The sequence below is a fragment of the Antechinus flavipes genome, chromosome 3, assembly GCF_016432865.1.
Source record: "Antechinus flavipes isolate AdamAnt ecotype Samford, QLD, Australia chromosome 3, AdamAnt_v2, whole genome shotgun sequence".
Taxonomy (NCBI): Eukaryota; Metazoa; Chordata; class Mammalia; order Dasyuromorphia; family Dasyuridae; genus Antechinus; species Antechinus flavipes.
In genome coordinates this window covers 459101056-459107217 of record NC_067400.1, presented here as the reverse complement: position 1 = coordinate 459107217, position 6162 = coordinate 459101056, and positions in this window count along the sequence as shown.

Sequence of the window (6162 nt, the reverse complement as noted above, 5' to 3'; positions counted from 1 at the left end):
TAACCTCAGATATTAGTTGTGTGAGCTTGGGAAAGACATCTTTGCCTTAATTTCCTCATCTGTAAAATGCATTGGAGCATTTTACACTTCAATGTCTTTGCCAAGAAAACCTCAAATGTGATTTTTGAGCTGAGCAATAATGACAAAATGTACTGTTCAGACTTGATTGTCTTTATAATAGTGCTATTACTGTATAAATTGTTCTACTTGTCCTTTACTTTTCTTTGTGTCAGGTCATATAGATCTTAAATTTTTCTGAAATCATCCCCTTCAAAATTTTTATAGCACAATAATATTTCATCACATTTATATACCATAACTTACTTAGCCATCCCTTACTTTATGGGCATCAGTTTTTAATTTTTTTTGCCACCAAAAAGATGCTATAAACATTTTGGTACACATGGGTCCTTTTAGTTTTGTGCCTTTGGAGTATAGATCTAGTAGTGGTATTGCTGAGTCAAAGAGAATGTTTGTATACTTTAACAATTTTTGGGGCATAGTGCTAAACTACTTTCTAGAGTGGTTGGCCTAGTTCACAAATCTACCAATAGTGCATTAGTGTAGCTATTTTCTTACATTCCTTCCAGCATTTGCCATTTTCCTTTTCTGTTAATTTAGTCAATCTGATGGGTGTTTTAATTAAACTCAGAGTAGTTTTGTTTGCATTTCTTAAATTATTAGTGATTTAGAGTATATTTTCTTACTATTAAGTCCTTTGATTTTTTCCTCCGAAAACTACTTGTTCATATCCCCCCTTCACCGTTTATGAATTGGGAAATAGCTCTTATTCTAATAAATTTGCTTTATAATTTTAGCTTCCTAAACATTCTAGAAATGAGCTCTTTATGTGAGAAACTTGTTGCAGAGATTTCCCGCTCTCCCCCCCACCATTGCTGTATTTCTTCAAATTTTAGCTGCATTGGTTCTGTTTGTATAAAAACTTTTAAAATTTTATGATAATCAAATTATTCATTTAGCTCCTATGAGTACCAGCATCAGGAATTGTCCTTCACCTTTGTTTCCCCTCTCATATTAGAGGTGGCAGAAAAAAGCAGCACATGCTACTGAGAGTCTTTATTTTTCTTAAACTTTAGTATATAGTGAAGTCCTTGTGAGGCTGAGTTTCTAAGCAATCAGAAATCATGAATCTGAAGACTTCTATCACCTTCTCTATACATAGTTACCATTTCTCTACACATAGTTCTTACAGAGCTACTCTTTTAACATGCTACTGTTTCTTCAATCTTCATTTACCAAGTACTTGTAGTTTCAATATCAACCTAGTCCTTCTCTATGTTATATTTTCCAATGGTTTAAAATAGAGCTCCTTGGCACTCAATGACAGCTTGCAATTAAAAGGTAACAATTTAAGAAATTTTCTGAGAAATTAATAGACGTTTCAAAATTAATCTCCAAATAAACATATGAATTTTCATCTTTTGAGCTTTACTCGCTTAAGTTTTAAAATAGATTTCTATGTGGACCAGGAGTGCAGTAATCAGACTCATAAATCAGAGCACATGAGGAGCACTGAAAGTTTGCAAGTACCCAGTCTGTCTCTGAGATCCTGAAATAACATATCATTCAATACCCCCAAGAAAGCAGTAATAGGTCCAGTCCAGACCTGTAGAAGTATGCCAGAACCCAGCCCCAGTATTAAGTCTGAAGTCAGAAAATAGGCTGGAAGAATAGGGAGGAGAGGAGAATCTCACCATAAAAAGTTAGTATGGTGACAGGAATATTCAAGACACAAAAGCAGAAGAGAATGAGTCTGAAACACCCATCTGTAAGCTAAGTCTGAAAGAAAAATGTAGATGGGATACAAATTCAGCTAGAATTCCTGGAAGAGATTTAGCAAGGGTTAAAAATATTTTTGTAAATGAAACAAGAGCATTTTTTTTTTTTTTTGGTGTGGAGGCAATTGGAGTTAAATGACTTGCCCAGGGTCACACAACTAGGAAGTGTTAAGTGTCTGAGATCACATTTGAACTCACATCCTCCTGACTTCAGGGCTGGCACTCAATCCACTGCACCATCAAGCTGCCCCAAAACAAGAACATTTGAGAAAAATCTGGAAATCTATGGAAGAAAGACTTGGAGAGAATTAACTTGGCACATGAGGTATAAAACCTTACTCAGGAAATTAGAATGGACCAAATAGATGTCACCACTTTTGTGAGACAATAAGAAATATTAAAATAAAGTTAAAAAACTGAAAAAGGTAGAAGAAAATGTAAGGTTTCTTAAAGTTAAAAGCAGCTTACCTAGGAAAGAGATAGAGGAGAAAAAAAATTTTAAGCATCATTAAAGTACTTGAAATCTATGACCAAAACAAGAGCTTACTACATCCTCTTTAAAGAATTCTTAAAAAAACAAACCCACAGTTGTTTACTCCTTTTAGAACCAGATAGAAGAATCTTCACTTTTCACCTCCTGAAAGAATCCAAAAATGAAAATCCCCAGGAGTATCATAGTCAAAATTCAAAGATTCAAGTCAAAGAAAAAGTTTTCTTAAGATGTTTTTCATTGTATAAATCTGAAATCTGTCTTCCTGTAACCATCACATATTGGTCCTAGTTCTTTCTTTATTCTTAGATCAAGCAGATGCAATTTCTTTTCCTTATAACAGAAATAATAGCTTATATATTATATATAAACTCACAGTTTATATATAATATATACCCCCATACATATATAATATATACTATATAAATATGTGTATATAATTAACAGCTTATTTATATAAAACTAGAAACTGAGAAGCTTCCCATAAATGAAGAATGGTTGAATAAGCCATGGTATTGAAATGTAATCGATTATTATGCTGTGAGAAATGGTGAAAAAAGAATCAGAGAAATTTGGGAAGACTTGTATGAACTGATGCAGAGCGAAGTGAACAGAATTAGAAGAACAATTTGTAGAATGAAAATAATATGGTAAAGGAAAAGAACTTTGAAAGACTTAGGAACTCTGATCAATATGACTTAACCATAATTCTGAGGACTAATGATAAAACAGGCTACCCCTCCTCATAGGGAGGAGGGATTCAGATTGAAGAATGAGACAATTTTAAAAATATGGACAACTTAAAAATTTGTTTTAATTGATTATTCATGTTTCTTGAAAATAGGAGCCCAAATCTGGAATTATGCCCAAAAAGTTATCAAATTGTGCATACCCTCTGATCCAGCAGTGTTTCTATTGGGCTTATATCCCAAAGAAATACTAAAGAAGGAAAAGGGACCTGTATGTGCCAAAATGTTTGTAGCAGCCCTGTTTGTAGTGGCTAGAAACTGGAAAATGAATGGATGCCCATCAATTGGAGAATGGCTGGGTAAATTGTGGTATATGAATGTTATGGAATATTATTGTTCTGTAAGAAATGACCAGCAGGATGAATACAGAGAGGACTGGCGAGACTTACATGAACGGATGCTAAGTGAAATGAGCAGAACCAGGAGATCATTATACACTTCGACAACGATATTGTATGAGGATGTATTCTGATGGAAGTGGATTTCTTTGACAAAGAGACCTGAGTTTCAATTGATAAATGATGGACAGAAGCAGCTACACCCAAAGAAAGAACACTGGGAAACGAATGTGAACTATCCGCATTTTTGTTTTTCTTCCTGGGTTATTTTTACCTTCTGAATCCAATTCTCCCTGTGCAACAAGAGAACTGTTCGGTTCTGCAAATATATATTGTATCTAGGATATACTGTAACATATCTAACATATATAGGACTGCTTGCCATCTAGGAGAGGGGGTGGAGGGAGGGAGGGGAAAAATCGGAACAGAAATGAGTGCAAGGGATAATGTTGTAAAAAAATTACCTTGGCATGGATTCTGTCAATATAAAGTTATTTTTAAATAAAATTTAAAAAAAAGAAAAGAAAAGAAAATAGGAGCCCAACGACCAGGATTTCTTTCTCTCAAGCTCTTGACAACTGTCTCTGATGCAGATATGGAGCATTAAGTAATCAGTCTTTACCAATGAAGAAAATCCTATATAAATGGATTATGAGCCATAGATTATACTAGTACTATGTCAAATAGAATTGGTGACAATGTACATCCTTTTTTCACCTCAATTTTTTGGAAAGGAATCTAGTTTGTTATAAAAATAGTATCACTTAATTTTAGATATATTCTGTTTATAATCATTTTAAAGGTCCATTTTATTATTTTTTAATTAAAAAATAGAAAAGGCTGCTGTATTTTGCCAAAAACTTTTTCTTCAGTAATATGATTTTATTGACTTAATGTGGTTATTAGAGTTTATAGTTTTCCTAATATTATACCAATCCTGCAATTCCTGTCGTTTAAGTCCAACCTAATCACAGTGTATAATGTATATAATATTATTTTAGCCTCTTTCTAATATTTTAAGATTCTTGCATCTGTTTATTATGAATATTAGTCTATAGTTTTTTCTTTTTTGATTTTCCCTAGTTTATGTAAAAGGCCCACATCTGTACCATAAAAGGAATTTGATAGAATTTCTCCTTTTATTATTTTTGCAAATAATTCATGTAATATTTGAATCAATTTTCCTTCGAATGCCTGATAGAATTTACTTCTGAATCTTTCTGGTTCTAGTGTTATTGTTTTTTTTTTTTACTTTGCAAGATCATCTGTGGCTAATCAAGCATCATTCAAAGGGTAGCTTATGTTGTTTTGGCTTTCTAAAGATCAGAATTTCTCACTATATCTTAGACCATTTGGCTAATGTTCTACTCTTTATTAAATATTAACCTTAATATATAGGGCTTCACAGATATGGGGAAAAAAGGAAATGGAATGAGTTCTCACCCACCTTTTCCCCCATCCTAACTTAATGCTTCCCTCCAGGAACCAGCTATTTATAGTTTGTTTGTTTGTTTTTTTCCCCTTCAATAGTGTTTTATTTTTCCAATTACATGTAAAGATAGTTTTCAACATTCATTTTTGTAAGACTTTGTGTTTGAAAATTTTTTCTCCCATCCTCCCTCTTTTCCCCTCCCCAGACAGCAAGCAATCTGATATATATCTATAATCATTTAAAACATATTTCTATATTTGTTATATTGTGAAATAAAAATTAGAACAAAAGGGAAAAAAATATGAGAAAGAAAAAGGAAACAAAAAAAGGTGAAAATAGTATCCTTCAATCAGCATTCAGTTTTCATAATTCTTTCTGCATGCAGGTGGCATTTTCCATTCCAAGTCTACTGAAATTGTCTTGGATGACTGTATGCTAGGAAGAGCTAATCATAGTTGATCACAGAATTTTGCTGTTACTGTGTATAATGTTCTCCTGATTTTGTTCACTTCACTTAACACTAGTTCATGTAAAGTCTTTCCAGGTTTTTTTCTGAAATCAGTCTGTTCATCATTTCTTATAGAACAATAATACTCATTATAGAACAATAATATTACATTCATATACCTTATTCATCATCCCCAAATTGATGGGCATGACTTATAAACCAATCTTGTCAGCTCTTCATGAAACAGGGTTTGCTTTTTTCAATCAGCTCCAAGCAACAGCGTCTCTCCTATAAGGAATATAACTCCTAACAAAATAGCTGTAAAGATTGCTTTCTTCTTTTTTCCTTTGGTTGTCTCAGTTTGTTGTTGTTGCTCAGTCATTTTTCAATCCTGTGATCCCCTTTGAGAGTTTCTTGGCAAAGTACCGATTGATTTGCTCTTTCCTTCTCCAGCTTATTTTACAGATGAGGAAAATGAGGCAAATAGGGTTAAGTGACTTGCCCAGGGTCACACAGTTAACAAGTGTCTGAGGCCAGATTTGAACTTGGGAAGATGATGAGTCTTCCAAATTCCAGGTCTGGAGCTCTATCTACTGTCCCACTCAGCTATTTATTTATGTCCTTCTTAGATTGTAGGGGACAATAAAAGGCAGTATAGGCATCTTTGAGAAATTTCCCCCTTGATGAGCTGTAGATGGTGATAAAGGACAGAACAATTGTTTGCCTGCTAATCAGCTCTCAAAAGCTGAGTTTTGTATTCAATCAGCATAGTTCCCAGAAAAATGTCTGAAGAGCATGTCTTTCTCCTATTAGCTATATCATCTCTAAGCAGCTATTTCCTCAGCTTATCTTCTGTGTTTTTGATTTTCCATCTTCTTTTGATTCTACATTCAACTTATGACATCT